The 18,074-nt window shown below is 34.2% G+C and overlaps 1 long non-coding RNA gene across 1 annotated transcript in view; it reads left to right on the forward strand.

Moving 5' to 3' along the window:
• Nucleotides 1-1,713: 1,713 nt before the first annotated feature.
• Nucleotides 1,714-18,074, forward strand: part of LOC140710521 (uncharacterized) — a 46,174-nt gene continuing 29,813 nt past the window's right edge. The window contains exon 1 of the long non-coding RNA XR_012091592.1: nucleotides 1,714-1,815. This is a non-coding gene — a long non-coding RNA (uncharacterized lncRNA). The remainder of the gene's footprint in view (nucleotides 1,816-18,074) is intronic.

The raw sequence follows: 18,074 nt of genomic DNA on the forward strand, positions 1-18,074 counted from the left end.
TGATATTTATGCAGAATAACAGCTGACAGAGCGAATCATGTTAGCTCACTTACATTAGAGAGTATGAATATAATTTTGTTTTGTTTTATTTCTATACTCAAAGTGTGTTGTGTAGTATTTCTTTGGCAGTAAAGATAAGAAGCAGAGATTAAAACCGTTCTATAAAGAAGACTTTAGTGCATGTGCCAGAGTAATTCATGGATGTAATACCTTAATAGATGAATGATATCTCTGAAATACCTGTAAATATGTTTTTCAATTGAATATTTTCATACTTGGATTTATAATAATTTAATTAAGGGAGCTCACAGAATGAATGAATTTCTTTTGTGAATTCTCTTGGAAAATTAATAGTCAACTCTTAATTTACTACTAGTATGTTGAATTTTCTGAAGATAAGAAAATCATGTATATTCAAATATCCTCTGTGAGCATATGTTTTTTCTCTCTCTCTTTTTTTACTTTTTCTTTTGAGAATAGAGTTTCGCTTTTCTGCCCAGGCTGGAATGCAGTGACACGATCTCAGCTCACTGTGACCTCCGCCTTCCAGTTTCAAGAGATTCTCCTGCCTCAGCCTCCCGAGTAGCTGGGATTACGTGCACCTGCCATCACACTCAGCTAATTTTTAGTAGGGATGGGGTTTCACCATGTTGGCCAGGCTGGTCTCAAACTACTGACCTCGTGATCTGCCCACTTCGGCCTCCCATAGTGCTGGGATTACAGATGTTATACAGAGCTACAAAAACCAGCATACACCAAAATTAAAATATTGGGAAAATGCCAATCTTAGATTGTCTGGCATTGAGGAAATAATTCTGCTTCTAGAAAAATAGGTACTTATAAAAACATATTAAGTGGTGTGCTTATATGTATAAACAACATAAAATGAGGAATAAAAACATAATAATTTGCATGACAACTTTCTTCTAAAGAGATGAAAGTGTTCTCCAGTGCATTATCTCATTTAACCTTAACTTCCTCTCTGCTTGAAAAGTTTAGAATTCAACATCTATGACATTTTATTAATTCCCAGCTACCTCTATATTTCCCAAAGTAGAAAAGCTTACATCAGACAAAGTCTTTACAAACTTGCTTCAAAGTGGAATCTAAAACATAGACATTATCATTACTACCACAAGCTCTAAAGTCGCATATTTTTAAGATAAGAATTCCTAAAATATCAATCTGTTCTAGACATAATTACAAACAGTTGCAGGAAAATCATGAATTTTTCTATTCAGACAAACAGCTTTAAATCAGGCTGCAGTCCAGAAATATAAACAATTGGTGATTTAACCTACTACATTAATAGTTCAGGTTTACAAAAAATGGCTTCCTTCTCAGGAATCTCTTAATCTAAGACATAAAAATTGCTATTCTTGCCTTTATAATCTCCAACCAATAGACAGCCTTTCTTTTAAAGTGAAAGTTATAGAACGGTTACATGGAATTTATGTTACCGGCAGTAAGGTATTACACATCTGTGTGTGTTTATGTATGTGTGTGTGTGTATGGACACACACACACATATACCTTATAGTGTGTATGTTTATAACACACACACATATTATATGTGTGTATGTGTGGATTAAATGTGTTTTGGACACAGGACAATTGAAAGGTAATTAGGTCATAAAGGTGGATGCCTCATGAGTGGAATTCATGCACTTATGAAAAGAGGCCAGAGAGCTACCTAGATCTTTTTCTGCCGTGTGAGAATACCACAAGAAGTTAGCATTCTGCATCCCAGAAGAGGACTCTCACTAGAACCCAGCTGTGCTGCATCCTGATCTCAGATTTCCAGTTCCCAGTACTGTGAGAAATAATTTGCTGTTGTTTATAATTCATCCAGTCTATGGTCATTTGTTCTAACAGCCCAAACTGAAATAGACAATATGACATTAAAAAGTTAGGAACCAGATCTTCCTTTTCCTGTGATCTTACGATATTCATCTGTTTTTTTTTCCTCCAACATGCTAATCATAAATCTGATGCAGGGTATTTGTACTTGCTCTTCCTTCTGCCTGCATCTCTCCCCCAGAATTCAAAGAAGTCTCCCTCACCTTAACTTTATTCAGGCATCTGCTGAAAAATCACCTCCTTTAAACCCTTATCTGAATGACATGTTTAAGTAAGAATCCACATCTCCACCCACCAGCCTCTAAAACTTGCATTCCTTTCTTTTTCATGTATAACATTTGACAGTCTGACAATACATTATTTATATTAATGTTGTATTCATTTATCATTTATCACTGGTCTCTCCCCCTGAAATCAATATGCCATAAAGGCAAGTAAAGTTATTCACTGCTGTGTTTAGAGCTATATTTGATCCATAATAGTGATTCAATATATATTTGATGAACAAATGAATTAACGAATTTATCTAAAAAAAATCTGTTATTTTCTCTCTTGAAAATATTTCACCTAATTAATAATAAAAGAATTATTAATTAGATTAGACATTACTATTCAGAATCTTTTCAAATAAGTTGGCTTCTCAATAGAAGATTTTTAGGAAGCAAACAGAATATGTTATACGTAAAATATAACATAAATTACTAACAAATACACGTTATAAGGTATTTTACAATGTCACTGGAATGATACTGTTTTGTAGAATTCAACCCTGGAAGAAATGGTCAATTCTATCACTATAACAGTCCCTACAAAAATGAGATTTAACTTTTTGGGTACCAAAATATCTTACAGTTAATAAAACTATAAAATTATTTCCTGCAAAATGTGTTTCAGCAAAGTTGTTTTTTTTTTTTTTTTTTTTTTTTTGAGATGGAGCCTCGCTCTTTCGCCCAGACTGGAATGCAGTGGTGCCATGTCCTGCTCACTGCAAGTTACTCCTCCCGGGTTCACGCCATTCTCCTGCCTCAGCCTCCTGAATAGCTGGGACTACAGGTGCCCGCCACCACGTTCAACTAATTTTTTTTTTTTTTTTTTTTTTTTAAGTAGAGACGGGGTTTCACCATGGTAACCAGGATGGTCTCGATTTCCTGACCTCGTGATCCACCCGCCTCGGCCTCCCAAAATTTTGGGATTACAGGCGTGAGACACTGCACCTGGCCAGCAAATATCTTAAAATATGATATATTCAATTTCAGTGAGCCTGGGCGTAAGACTAAAAACTGCAGCCATAGACCAAGAGCATTTAATGTTAGAAAGAACTTTTAGTATCCCCTAGTCAATAAACCTCATTTATAAAGTGAATAAATAGAACCATAGAGAGTTAGCATGGCTTGTGGAAGAACACACAGCTGCTAAGTTGTAGGTCAATATTTTAACAAAACATGAAAACTCAGGGCTTTTTCAATAACATATATGCTAATAAAACTTTCAAAAACAAAATTTCTGACACAACACCTTGCATGTGTTGTGAAGTCACTTGAACGTCTCTGATTTAGTAAAATGGTAAATGCCGCAAGAAAGTTCCACTAGGTCTTGTACTCCATACTTATTTTTCCAAAGTGCTTTATAAATACTTTTTTCACCACTCCAACTGTCTACCTATGTATATGTCTTCAACATCTTTTAAAATCCTCTCAATAAGATATATCATCATATATGCCAAATATTTACTTAAACTAATATGTCCATTTTTTAATATTTAATGAAAGTAAAATTTTTAACAAAGGTATCATGCTACACTATTATTTCTTATCCTTATGTGTTGGATAAAATTTATATGTACATTTTCTCATTTTTAAACATTTATTTATATTTTTATATACATAATTTTATATATATATATGTATATGCCTTTAGGGATATTAATTTTTCAATAGAGAAAAAATGTACAATGAAAATTTTAAGAGTTGATTGAAATAAAGCCTTGTTTGAGTTAAAGCCTTTTCTGAGTTCCCTTTCAGCAACAGTATGAGAGCTTCTCCCATGTTCACTGATTCAACTATGACAGAATGTCTATATAATATACTTTTTCCATCAATTTTTAAAATTCAGTTAAAAAACTGTTTCTTTTTAGTGTCCACCCTAATTATTCTAGACAACACATAAGTGTAGCTAACAGTTTTCATGGCAAAATATATAAGAAGAGAACAGATATCCCATAGGGAAACTACTCAACAGAAACGTAAAATATGCTGAGTAAAGTATCAGAAGGAATGCTAACCTAATAACATTGTTACAAATTTAATTATGAATAAGTCATAATCACTTCAGTGCCATGATTTCCTAAGCACAGGTAAGATAACTTAAGAAATACATTAATTGACCTTTTCTCTTTAAGCAGTTCTTGAATTATAAAGTGATATATCAAAGAGATAGCGCTTCAAGAGATATATGACGTTTTGGTGAAAATGTGAGAAAATTTACTACTGTCCTAGAAATAGCTAAAAGCAGAAGAGTAAAGAAAAATATCCATAATACCCTAGAATAAAAATTTTAGGTAATAGCTAGTTAATTTGGGACATAGAAGAGAATAAAAGAGGTAAAACCATGTGAAAATGTTTATTAATGAAAAATTAAAATATTTAAAGAAACCTTTATAGTATGATATAAAATGAAATACGTCAAAATGATGAAACAAGGCCCAAATATATACATTATTACGATGAATGCAAATGGACTAAATTTAAAAGTTAAAAGATAAAAATTCACAAATTGGATAAAATGAATGCAGATTCCAGAAATTCACTGTTTACAAGAGGCATGAAAAAGCATAAAACCAAAACATTTTAAAGAACTGGGAAAAGACATATGAAGCAAATGTTAACTCCAAGATCATGTTTCAATTTAATATCGTATACAATAACCATCAGATTAAAAGGTAAAGGTATAAACCTACAGAAATGACACTAAAATGTTAATGATAAAGAAAAATAAAAATTTTATACTGTAAACTACTTATACAATAAGCTCAAAACATGAAGCAAGACTTGATAGAACTATAGAGAAAAACTGAGAAATCTACCATTATGAATTATTTATTTCTTTATTATTCATAAGTCAACAATTTAGCAATAATATAGCAAGGGTGTACAAGATTTATAAAACAAAGTGACAATTTAATCTAATGAAAATATTTAGTCATGAAGTCTTTGCCCATGCCTATATCCTGAATGATATTGCCTAGGTTTTCTTCTACAGTTATTACGGTTTTAGGTCTTACATTTAAGTCTGTAATCCATCTTGAGTTATTTTTTGTATAAAGTGTAAGGAAGGGGTCCAATTTCAGTTTTCTGCATATGGTTCATCAGTTTTACCAACACCATTTATTAAATAGGGGATCCTTTCCCCATTGCTTGTTTTTGTCAGATTTGTCAAAGATCAAATGGCTGTAGATGTGTGGTGTTATTTCTGAGGCCTCTGTTCTGTTTCATTTCTCTATATATTTGTTTTGGTACCAGAACCATGCTGTTTTGGTTACTGTAACTTTATAGTATAGTTGAAGTCAAGTAGTGTGATGCCTCCAGCTTTATTCCTTTTGCTTAGGATTGTCTTGGATACATGGGCTCTTTTTTGGTTCCATATGAAATTTAAAGTAGTTTTTCTAATTCTGTGAAGAAACTCAATGGCAGCTTGATGTGGATAGCATTGAATCTATAAATTGCTTTGGGCAGCATGGCCATTTTCATGATATTGATTCTTCCTATCCACGAGCATGGAATGTTTTTTCATTTGTTTGTATCCTGCCTTATTTCCTTGAGCAGTGGTTTGTAGTTGTCCTTGAGGAAGTCCTTCACATCCCTTGTAAGTTGTATTCCTAGGTATGTTATTCTCTTTGTAGCAATCGTGAAAGGGAGTTTACTCATGATTTGGCATTCTGTTTGTCTATTAATGGGGTATAGGAATGCTTGTGATTTTTGCACTTTGATTTTGTATCCTGAGAATTTGCTGAAGTTGCTTATCAGCTTAAGGAAATTTTGGGCTGAGACGATGAGGTTTTGTAAATATACAAACATGTCATCTGCAAACAGAGACAATTTGACTTCCTCTTTTCCTAACTGAATACCCTTTATTTCTTTCTTTTGCCTGATTGCGCTGGCCAGAACAAACACAAAAAGTAATGGCAACAAAAGCCAAAATTGACAAATGGGATATAATTAAACTAAAGAGCTTCTGTGCAGCAAAAGAAACTATTATCAGAGTGAACAGGCAACCTAAAGAAAGGGAGAACATTTTTGCAATCTATCTATCTGACAAAGGGCTAATATCCAGAATCTACAAGGAACTTAAACAAATTTACAAGAAAAATAAACAACTCCCTCAAAAAGTGTGCAAAAGGTACGAACAGACACTTCTCAAGACATTTATACTGCCAAAAAACATATGGAAAAAAGCTCACCATCCCTGTTCATTAGAGAAATGTAAATGAAACCACAATGAGATACAATCTAATGCAAGTTAGAATGGTGATCATTAAAAAGTCAGGAAACAACAGATGTTGGAGAGGATGTGGAGAAACAGGAATGCTTTTACACTGTTGGTGCGTGTGTAAATTAGTTCAACCATTGTGGAAGACAGTGTGGCGATTCCTCATGGACTTAGAATCAGAAATACTATTTGACCCAGCCATCCCATTACTGGGTATATACCCAAAGGACTATAAATCATGCTACTATAAAGACACATGCACATGTATGTTTATTGCAGCACTATTCCCAATAACAAAGACTTGGAACCAAACGAAATACCCATCAATGATAGACTGGAAAAAGAAAATGTGGTGCTTATACATCATGGAATACCATGCAGCCATGAAAACGAATGAGTTCATGTCCTTTGCAGGAACATGCATGAAGCTGGCAAATATCATTCTTAACAAACCAACACAGGAACAGAAAACCAAACACAGCACGTTCTCACTCATAAGTGGGAGTTGAACAATGAGAACACATGGACACAGGGAGGGGAACATCACACTCCTGGGCCTGTTGGGGGATGAGGAGCTGAGGGCAGGATAGCACTAGGAGAAATACCTAATGTAGGTGACGGGTTGATGGGTGCAGCAAATCACCATGGCGCATGTATACCTATGTATCAAACCTGGACGTTGTGCACATGTATCCCAGAACTTAAACTATAATAATAATAAAAGAAAATCAGGAGGTAACATTTAAGCTGAGACCTATAAGATTACAAGAATCCAACTATGCTGAAAGTCACAGAAATGGTGTGTTCAGACAGAAGTGTCAACATGTGCATAGGCCAGATAGCAGAGCTTGCTGTATTTCTCTCAAGAGAAAATATGTATATATGTGTGACTGTATTTGTGTACACACATAGGTTGGTAAACATCTATATAATTAAAGCTATCTAAAATGGCATAATATAAAAGCATGGACTCTGGAATTAAGCAGCCCAGGGGCAAATCCTGCCACTTACAATTAGCAGCAAAGGTTGTTCTGCAACTCAACGCTTAGTATCAACTCTTTCTTCTGTCAAATGAGGCTTGTTATATACATGAAGTAGGACTCTTGTGGGGATTAAGTGTGATTATGTATGTTAAGTATCTAGCAAGACAGTAGAATAAATACTATATAATTTGAAAAAAGAAAATATTTAGCCTTCTCTGTTCAGAAATTAGAGCGAATATGCATCTTTATTAACACTCGTGGAACATTTACAACAATGAGTTATTTACAAGATAAAATTCCTCAAAACATAAATAATAGTTGTCACAAATATAATTTTTCACTATAATACAGCCGTTATAATTAACAAAAAGATAAATTGTAAATCATCATATATTTGGAAAGAAAAAATACATGTTACATAAGTAATTAAAGAATAAATCATAATTAAATAATGTAAAAAAATGGAGCAAATAGAATGAATTAAAATGACACTGTAAACAGCACATATGTGGGGTTTGAGATGTAATAATAGTTGTGTATTATGGTGAAATTTGTAGTCTTGCATGACTATACTGAAAGGACAAAAATTCACATAATGAGCTGAGTGTCCATCATTAATTAGTAGAAAAAAAAACAGGATGAGCCCAGATGAATGGAATGATAGGTTTAAGAATAAAACCAGGCCGGGCGCGGTGGCTCAAGCCTATAATCCCAGCACTTTGGGAGGCCGAGACGGGCGGATCACGAGGTCAGCAGATCGAAACCATCCTGGCTAACACGGTGAAACACCCCGTCTCTACTAAAAAAAAAAAAAAAAAAAAAAAAAAAAAAAAAAAAAAAAAAAACACGAAAAACTAGCCGGGTGAGGTGGCGGGCGCCTGTAGTCCCAGCTACTCGGGAGGCTGAGGCAGGAGAATGGCGTCCACCCGGCAGGCGGAGCTTGCAGTGAGCTGAGATCCGGCCACTGCACTCCAGCCCCGGCGACAGAGCGAGACTCCGTCTCAAGAAAAAAAAAAAAAAAAAAGAATAAAACCAGAGACTAATAAGTTACAAAATAAAGATACTGTACAGAAAACAACAAAGCCAAAAGTTTCTTCATTGTAAAAGCTGACAATATCAACAAATCTCTGGCAGTGTTTATCAAGAGAAGAGAAAAAAAGTAATAAAAACTATTTTGAATAAAAATAGATACATATATATGGGCAAAAGATATTAGACAATAATAATAGAATATCAATAACTGTATACCAAATAGTTTTAAAATGTAGATAAAAGGTAGAAATTTCTTGAGAAATTTTTTCTACTAAAAAGGCTCTACAAGAATGAAAAGATTGAAGATTTCTATAATAATTAAAGAAATTGATGTCAGGATTAAACTTTTTCTGGATGGAAAACATCAGGCCCAGAAAGTTTCATAAGAAAACTCTATTAACCTTTCAAGGAACAGATTATCCCAATTTTATTTAAACTTTTCCAGAAAGGAGGGTAAAAGGGAAATGTTCTTCAATACATTCTAAGAAGCCAGCATAAACCTAATACACATATTATCCTAAATGTAGAAATTTTAGAACACTTATTATCATAAATATATCAATTTGCTACAAATTGACCTGTACATTTCATGAAATTCCAAGAAAAATCATATCTTTTAATTAATTTTATAATTATTATAAAGTTTACATGAAGAGTTATAATTCTAAGAAAACAGAATACATCCAAAGAATAACCAAAGGGGAATTGTCATATGAGATTTTAAGCTTTTCTATGAAGATACAGTTTATAAGTTGACTGAGAAGAGAGAGAGAGAGTTAGAGAGCCAGTTAACTGACCTACCTATGTAGGAAACTTTTGTGTATGTTAGAGTTGTCAGTTCAGATAAGCACTAAAAGAAAAACTTTTCATTTAGTGGAGTTGGAAAAAAATGGTTTTCTTAAAAAATATAACATTAAATCCTATCAACACTATATGTTATATTCAACTCCAGATGCATCACAGAGTTATGTATCTAAACTCTTAGTAGAAAACAACTTAAAAATTGGAGAATAAAAATATGCATGACTTTCAATCTGTGTATTCATTTTTAAATAATATCTCTTCTAAAGACCATAAAATTTAGTATTAAATTTATTCAGCCTGGCAATCACTCTCCATGATATAATTTTGCCGATTTCCCACCCAAATCTCCTCTTGAATTCTGGTTCCCATAATCCCCACGTGTTACAAGAGGGACCAAGTGGAGGTGATTGAAACGTGGGAGTTGTTTCCCACATCCTGTTCTCATGATAGTGAGTTCATTTTCATGAAATCTGGTGGTTTTCCCGGGCATTCATTTTCCTTCTTGTTGCCCTGTGAAAGAGTGTTTGCTTCCCCTTCCGTCATAACTGTAAGTTTCCTGAGGCCTCCCCAACCATGCTGAACCGAGTCAATTAAACCTCTTTTCTTTATAAATTATCCATCTTGAGTATGTCTTTATTAGCAGTGTGAGTGCAGTGAGCAATGTAGAACGAACAAATACAATAAATTGGTACCGCAAAGTGTGGGGTACAGATATAAAGACACTTGAAAATGTGGAAGTGACTTTGGAACTGTTAACAGGCTTTATAAATTACCCAGTCTCAGATATTTCTTCATAGCAGCATGAGAACAGACTAATATACTACCTTTAAATTAGATGCTTAATCCATTTACATTTAATGGATTTAAATGTCTTCATGTGGCCTCTTCTCTGTGTCAGTGCCTCTCTGTTATCTCTGCCTCCTCTTATAAGGACACCCGTCATATTGGATTAAGACACCACTCATGATCTCATTTGACCTCCATTGCATTTTCTAAGGTCCCGTTCTCCAAATATAGACAATTTAGAGTTTAGGGTGTCAATACATGAATATGAATGTGAGGGCTCAAAATTCCATCCATAACACTGTTCTCTACTTCTGTTGTTTTTAACCATATCTTCATTTTATTGTTTAGTCATAAGTGTATTGTCTTGAAATCGTAATACATACCCTTAACTTATCAAATTCTACCTGAGATTAATATTATGACACTTTACATATTCTCTAGGAAACATGCAACCATATAATCCCATTGACTACTCAGTTGTTTTGACTATTGATGTTACATGTTTTGTTCCTCCTGTGCATTAAAAAACTCAAAATACATTATAGAATTATTTATTTATTTATTTATTTATTTTTCATTATTTTTTCCCATCGCCTCAAGGATTTTTCTTTTCTTTATGTTACAAACAATCCAATTATATCATTTTCATTATTTAAAAATCTACAATAAATTATTGTTGACTGTAGTCCCTCTATTGCACTATCAAGTACTACATCTTACACATTCTATCTAACTATATTTTGACACCAATTAACCATCCACCCCACCCCACCCATTACTCTTTCCAGCCTCTGGTAATCATTATTGTGCTCTTTATTTCCATGAGTTTAATTTTTTTTAATTTTTAACTCTCACAAATAAATAAAAACATGCAAAATTTGTCTTTCTCTGCCTGGCATGTTTTGCTTAACATATTGTCCTCCAGTTCCATCTATGGTGTTGCAAATGACAGGAAATCATTCCTTTTTATGACTAAATAATAATCCATTGTGTATGAACATCGCTATTTAAACTTCCAATTATTTTATAAAACAAATTAAGAAAGTAAAAAGTAGTTTTTAACATGAGGCTGCATATTTACCATATCTGTTGCTCTTTATTCCTTCTTGCACATTTGCATATCCTTCTTGTATTATTTTTCTTCATCCCTGAACAATTTTCCTTAGTGTCTGTTTCAGTACATATCTACTGGCTATAAACCATCACATCTTTCATTTATCTAAAAATACCTTTATTTGGTCCTGATTTTTAAAATATAATCTTAATAGATATAAAATTCCATGTTTACAAATTTTTTTACCTTCTGGCTTACATATTTTTGACAATTAGACTATTATCATCCTTATAATTATTCCTCTTCATACTATGTATATTTTTCTTCTGGCCTTTAAAATGTTATCTTTTGGTTTTCAGTGATTTAACTGTAATGGCCTTGTTGGGGTTTTCCTTGCTGTATTTCTACTAAGTATTTGTTGTTACATCGGTAGGTTGAGATTTTTTTTCTCTCATTCTTTTCTTCTAAACCTTTAATTACACTTAAGATAGATTTGTTGATATTTTCTCACAGGTTAGTGATACTCAGTTTACATTTTTTATTCTTTTTACTCTCTCTCTTCCTGTTTTAATTTAGACAAATTTTATATAAGTTTACTGATATTTTTCTGCAATGTGCTTTTACCCCCATGCAATACTTTTAAAAATGTCAGGTATTTTATTTTTCATTTCTAGAATTCATTATTTATTCATATTTTATTTACGTCCATTATTATTTGCTAAGCCTGAAGAAAATGGGAATTTTCCTCTCCACATTTTTCAAGTTGTTAACACAGTAGCAAAAGATTTTCACATAGTTCCATATCTTAGCTAGAACGGTTAGTGCACAAATGTGTATGCCTGGGAAGATGTTTTAAGGGCTAATTGCTTCAGGAACTCCCTCCCCAATAAACTAGCTAAATAAATAGAAATTAGAAATTCTTCTTAAAAGAACAATAAACATTAAAATAATTCCAACTGAAAAAAATCTGTACTTTGAGATTTTTCTAAATTTTAAACAATGTATTTAAAGCTTTCTATGAACAGATTTTTCAAAACCTCACAAGTACCCTCTTAAATTACTATCTCTACATATTTATATACATAATTCTATATATATTATATATACATATATATTTTATCAACCTTCTAAAGAGAACTCAACTACTATTCAGAAATGCTTATCTCAGTACATGTCAATGTTTAAAGTTAAACTAGTTTCTATACGTTAAAAAATTTATATTGAGCAAATTGTTTTTAAATAATGAAAAAGAAATACAAGTGGTTTATTTCCTATGATTCATGTATTATAATGTTTCAGAATTACATAAGTTGACATTAAATAAGAAATTTATCTGCTATTTTAGAGGCACTTGCTAAGGTGGGAAGTTTAATACCTGAAATAGTTAAATATCAATGTAAGAAAAATTTACCTTTTAGTATTTCTCAAATCGGTTTCTCAAATCGGTTTTATCCCATTGTCATAAGAGCATTGAGGATGTAGTGCAAACATTTACTGCTGTGGGATTACAAATGTGGAGTACCAAAGGTTGAAGGAGAGATGGATTTTGAAAGGCTTCTATATTTGGATCACTGATTATCAAAATTTCTGAGACATCAGAGTTATCCTGGCATCATCCAGACCTATGGAATCAGACTGTGGTAGCACGTCCTGAAATTTACCTTTTAATATGTCTTCTAATTCGTTATGCTGATCAACCAGGTTGGAAAATACTGAATCAGATGACATTTGAGCTGAATTCTGAAGAATGCGTAAACAATCACAGAACAAATTAGTGATAACTTGCTTTTAAAAAAGAGAGACGAACACTAAGATACGGCCATTTTTAAAAGAAAAAAAAGACACCAGTTAGGTGCTGTTATTTACAAGAGTGAGTCTGCCAAGAATATAAGAATGCACAAGAGTGAGACAAGGGTGACACGTGATTAGGGAGTTTATTTAAGTAGGCCAGGAGAGAACTAATGAGGATTTGAGCTATGACAAGTAGAGAATCTGGGTGACTTACAGATGTAGCTGTTCTTTCATAGTGTAGCAATGTATTTTTATTTGACAGTATCTTCAGTGCTTTTTGAGCAGAGAAACATTGTGTAATCTTTAACTCGGCTCCATTAGAAAGAAAACCTCTTATTAGGTAACGCCTTTGTAACTGGCTTATGGGGTCCTCGGGTCTGTGCTTTTTCTTCTCTGAGAAAAGATCCTATTTTTGTCACACAAGTGGTAAATGTCTCAAATTAGACCGAACGTAAGGAGTAACATCTTGACTCTGTGACTGATTTAAGATAAGGGCACAAGGCCTATGAAGGGTCAATCTACCTGCTTCCCTTTTTAGCTGCGATTGCTGGTTGGAAGAATATGAGCAGGGGCTATGTTGTGTTACTCACTACATTAAGAGAGCCCAATTATATTAGGAAAGAATAAGGTCAACACAGAGAAAAGGAGAAACTTAGACAATCCTGGTAATACTATATTTCTTTTCCTTACTCTTCCCAAAAACATCCTACAAATCTGCACTGAACAAAGTTTCTTAATATAAGCAAAAAATGTCCCATTTGATTATACCAGAATACATAGCTTAAGTTTTTCTCTAACATAGTAGAGAAGTCCAACACCTCCCATGACCACTGTCAAGCCAACTCTTAAAACTTCTCCCATCTCCCCAATCATCTATCTCAAGCTGCTGCTTCTTAGTGGAATCAAATCCCTATTAATTATGGAGGAGTTCTCTTTCAAGGGTGATTATCCACTTGTCTTCTTTAGTCACAGATTACAATTGCTATTAAAATTGGAGGCGTTCAGAGGGAATACAAAGGCGTAAGTAATAGAAAATTTGTGTAGTTTAAAAAAAAAATTTCATGTTATATTTCTAGGAAAAAAAAAAACCAGAAAGGTAAATGTCTGTACATGTGCCAGTGCTACCCTTCTGTCATTATTAGGATGAATGAGAATCTCTCAGGTTCTACATTGTTTTGTTTTTGTCCTTTCCTAAAACTTGTTAGACAATAACTTGGGCCATTTTCATTCACTACCCTTGCATGTGCTTGCATAAATAAACAACCACTTTGATGTCTCTTTTCTACTTTTTCTGTTTATTTATTTACTTATTTTTATTGTACTTTAAGTTCTAGAGTACATGTGCATAAAGTGCAGGTTTGTTACATATGTATATTTGTACCATATTGGTGTGCTGCACTCATCAACTCGTCAGCACCCATCAACACGTCATTTACATCACGTATGACTCCTAAATAAAGAGATGGAGGAAGATTTACCAAGCAAATGTAAAACAAAAAAAAAGCAGGGTTTGCAATCCTAGTCTCTGATAAAACAGACTTTAAACCATCAAAGATCAAAAGAGACAAAGAAGACCATTACATAATGGTAAAGGGATCAATTCAACAGGAAGAACTAACTATCCTAAATGTATATGCACCCAATACAGGAGCACCCAGATTCATAAAGCAAATCCTTAGAGACTTACCAAGAGACTTAGACTCCCATACAATAATAATGGGAGACTTCAACACCCCACTGTCAACATTAGACAGATCAACGAGACAGAAAGTTAAAAAGGATATCCAGGAATTGAACTCATCTCTGCACCAAGCAGACCTAATAGAGATCTACAGAACTCTCCACCCCAAATCAACAGAATATTCATTATTCTCAGGATCACATGGGACTTATTCCAAAATTGACCACATAATTGGAAGTAAAGCACTCCTCAGCAAATGTACAAGAACAGAAATTATAACAAACTGTCTCTCAGACCACAGTGCAATCAAACTAGAACTCAGGACTAAGAAACTCAATCAAAACCGCTCAACTACATGGAAACTGAACAACCTGCTCCTGAATGACTACTGGGTACATAACAAAAGAAAGCAGAAGTAAAGATGTTCTTTGAAATCAATGAGAACAAAGATACAACATACCAGAATCTCTGGGACACATTTACAGCAGTGTGTAAAGGGAAATTTATAGCACTAAATGCCCATAAGAGAAAGCAGGAAAGATCTAAAATTGACACCCTAACATCACAATTAAAAGAACTAGAAAAGCAAGAGCAAAAACATTCAAAAGCTAGCAGAAGGCAAGAAATAACTAAGATCAGAGCAGAACTGAAGGAGATAGAGTTACAGAAAACCCTTCAAAAAATCAGTGAATCCAGGAGTTGGTTTTTTGAAAAGATCAACAAAATTGATAGACCACTAGCAAGACTAATAAAGAAGAAAAGAGAGAAGAATCAAATAGACGCAATAAAAAATGATAAAGGGGATATCACCACCGACCCCACAGAAATACAAACTACCATCAGAGAATACTATAAACACCTCTACACAAATAAACTAGAAAATCTAGAAGAAATGGATAATTTCCTGGACACTTACCCTCTTCCAAGACTAAAACAGGAAGAAGTTGAATACCTGAATAGAGCAATAACAGCCTCTGAAATTGAGGCAATAGTAAATAGCCTACCAACCAAAAAAAGTTCAGGACCAGATGGATTCACAGCTGAATTCTACCAGAGGTACAAGGAGGAGCTGGTACCATTCCTTCTGAAACTATTCCAATCAAAGAGGGAATCCTCCCAAACTCATTTTATGAGGCCAGCATCATCCAGATACCAAAGCCTGGCAGAGACACAACAAAAAAAGAGAATTTTAGACCAATATCCCTGATGAACATCCATGCAAAAATCCTCACTAAAATACTGGCAAACCGAATCCAGCAGCACATCAAAAAGCTTATCCACCATGATCAAGTGGGCTTCATCCCTGGGATGCAAGGCTGGTTCAACATACACAAATCAATAAACATAATCCAGCATATAAACAGAACCAAAGACAGAAACCACATGATTATCTCAATAGATGCAGAAAAGGCCTTTGACAAAATTCAACAGCCCTTCATGCTAAAAACTCTCAATAAATTCGGTATTGATGGAACATATCTCAAAATAATAAGAGCTATTGATGACAAACCCACAGCCAATATCATACTGAACGGGCAAAAACTGGAAACATTCCCTTTGAAAACTAGCACAAGACAGGGATGCCCTCTCTCACCACTCCTATTCAACATAGTGTTGGAAGTTCTGGCTAGGGCAATCAGGCAAGCGAAAGAAATAAAAGGTATTCAGTTAGGAAAAGAAGAAGTCAAATTGTCCCTGTTTGTAGATGACGTGATTGTATATTTAGAGAACCCCATCATCTCAGCCCAAAATCTTCTTAAGCAGATAAGCAACTTCAGCAAAGTCTCAGGATACAAAATTAATGTGTAAAAGTCACAAGCATTCTTACATACCAGTAACAGACAAACAGAGAGCCAAATCATGAATGAACTTCCATTCACAATTGCTTCAAAGAGAATTAAATACCTAGGAATCCAACTTATGAGGGATGTAAAGGACCTCTTCAAGGAGAACTACAAACCACTGCTCAGTGAAATAAAAGAGGACACAAACAAATGGAAGAGCATACCATGCTCATGGATAGGAAGAATCAATATCGTGAAAATGGCCATACTGCCCAAGGTAATTTATGGATTCAATGCCATCCTCATCAAACTACCAATGAGTTTCTTCACATAATTGGAAAAAATTGCTTTAAAGTTCATATGGAACCCAAAAAGAGCCCGCATTGCCAAGATAATCCTAAGTCAAAAGAATAAAGCTGGAGGCATCATGCTACCTGACTTCAAACTATACTACAAGGCTACAGTAACCAAAGCAGCATGGTACTGGTACCAAAACAGAGATATAGATCAATGGAACAGAACAGAGTCCTCAGAAATAATACCACACATCTACAGCCATCTGATCTTTGACAAACCTGACAAAAACAAGAAATTGGGTAAGGAATACCTATTTAATAAATGGTGCTGGGAAAATTGGCTAGCCATAAACAGAAAGCTGAAACTGGATCCTTTCCTTACTCCTTATATGAAAATTAATTCAAGATGGGTTAGAGACTTAAATGTTAGACCTAATGCCCTAAAAACTCTAGAAGAAAACCTAGGTAATACCATTCAGGACATAGTCATGGGCAAGGACTTCATGTCTAAAACACCAAAAGCAACGGCAACAAAAGCCAAAATTGACAAATGGGATCTCATTAAACTAAAGAGCTTCTGCACATCAAAAGAAACTACCATCAGAGGGAACAGGCAACCTACAGAATGAGAGAAAATTTTTGCAATCTACTCATCTGACAAAGGGCTAATATCCAGAACCTACAAAGAACTCAAACAAATTTACAAGAAAAAAACAAACAACCCCATCAAAAAGTGGGCAATGGATATGAACAGACACTTCTCAAAAGAAGACATACATACAGCCAACAGACACATTATAAAATGCTCGTCATCACTGGCCATCAGAGAAATGCAGTGAAAACCACAATGAGATACCATCTCACACCAGTTAGAATGGCAATCATAAAAAAGTCAGGAAACAACAGGTGCTGGAGAGGATGTGGAGAAATAGGAACACTTTTACACTGTTAATGGGATTGTAAACTAGTTCAACCATTATGGAAAACAGTATGGCGACTCTTCAGGGATCTAGAACTAGATGTACCATATGACCCAGCCATCCCATTACTGGGTATATACCCAAAGGATTATAAATCATGCTGCTATATAGACACATGCACACATATGTTCATTGCGGCACTATTCACAATAGCAAAGACTTGGAATCAACCCAAAAGTCCAGCAGTGACAGACTGGATTAAGAAAATGTGGCATATATACACCATGGAATACTATGCAACCATAAAAAAGGATGAGTTTGTGTCCTTTGTAGGGACATGGAAGCCACTGGAGACCATCATTCTCAGCAAACTATTGCAAGAACAGAAAACCAAACACTGCATGTTCTCACTTATAGGTGAGAACTGAACATTAGATCACTTGGACTTGGGAAGGGGAACATCACACACTGGGGTCTATTATGGGGAGGGGTGGGGGGAGGGATTGCATTGGGGATGTCTCTTTTCTAAAGGAAAAATACAAAAAAATTTCTCCTTAATTTTTATTAGCTGAAAAGAAAAACAAATTGAACAATGAAA

The sequence above is a fragment of the Chlorocebus sabaeus genome, chromosome 27, assembly GCF_047675955.1.
Source record: "Chlorocebus sabaeus isolate Y175 chromosome 27, mChlSab1.0.hap1, whole genome shotgun sequence".
NCBI classification, from domain to species: Eukaryota; Metazoa; Chordata; class Mammalia; order Primates; family Cercopithecidae; genus Chlorocebus; species Chlorocebus sabaeus.